Consider the following 1,458-nt stretch of genomic DNA (forward strand, 5'->3'; position numbering starts at 1 on the left):
GATGGTTACGTAATATGCTGTGTCCGGTGAATGATGATTAGGGTTTGTATTTATAGGCAAACCCTAATTCTAGAACCGTCCCAGATCATGATAACCTCATCCATAACTGACTCCCCCGAATCACGGATATAATTATGAAAAAGATATTTACTTGACAGCTAAGCAACCGCCGTACCAGGAACAAAGGCATTCGCACGCCGCATAACGCACACAAGAACACGCATACGCACAATAGTGATTGCCCGCATACATATGTGGTGCGCCTGCGGGTTGCGGTATCATTATAAACACATGCGTTATGGTCTAAAACCATTTATTTATGAGTGATACATAACAAGCTAGGCATCTTAGAAAATTCAAACCATTCAAGTCTCAAGGTAGCTTAGGGTTTATTTATTCAAGATTTTTCAACAGATTCACTCTCGTTTTCTTTTCTTTTGGGACTTATTTGTAGAGATAAACAAGATGTTCATGTATTCAAGAAATACTAGACTGATGATCCACGTTGATCTCCGGGATTCTTATAAGAGCGTCTATTAACATCTTCAATTTTATTCTTTCATGGATCACCATTATTTCATCATAATTAATATCATATTTATCTTTGAGTATTTTCCATAATACACTTGGATCTTCGATCATATAATATGTAGATTCTAAGGACTCGTCAATATGTTTGCTAAGAAAAATACTTGCTATTGCTTTCTCTTGTTCGGAACAATTGTTATTTTCATTCAGGGTTTCTAAAATACCGATTAATTCAAGATATTTTTCTACATTCATAACCCATGTTAAGTAGTTGTTCCCACTTGATTCTAAAGGAGCAAATTTAAGCCTTTTCAAATTCGACATTTTCTATTATCAAAAAGATGAACAACATAAATCATAATCATAATCAACTTCTATTCATAGAAAAATAATAAAATGAAATTAGAATCATTTGAAATTCATAAGTAGAAAACAACAGAATAATGGCATGATTACAAATGATAAAACCACAAGAGCATGATAGAATATAGGTTCACCCCGTGGTATATTAGCAACAATGATGATAGTTAGCATGACCAATACAATAGGAAAAATCATCCTTGTGTGAATCATCTTTACAAAAAACTTTTTGAGAGTGGTAATCTGAGAAAATGAAGATTGATTTGTGAAAATGTGAAAACGGAGATGTTTATTTTATATTTGAAAAATATAGTCGTTGTAACGTCGTCAGTTGACGTTAACAACCGTTATGTATATATGACCGTTGTAACGTCGTTAGTTGACGTTAACGACTGTTATGTACTCGTTGTATTAATAATAATTTTAATAAAAGAATTTTATTAGTACAAATACGATTACTATAAATACATTTAGTATAAATACGAAGATTAAGAGAATAAACATATTATGCATAAATAATAAATTTTAAGAATAAACATTAGTATGTATGAAATAAATAATGATTAATTG

Source organism: Rutidosis leptorrhynchoides, chromosome 11 (assembly GCF_046630445.1).
Source record: "Rutidosis leptorrhynchoides isolate AG116_Rl617_1_P2 chromosome 11, CSIRO_AGI_Rlap_v1, whole genome shotgun sequence".
NCBI lineage: Eukaryota > Viridiplantae > Streptophyta > Magnoliopsida > Asterales > Asteraceae > Rutidosis > Rutidosis leptorrhynchoides.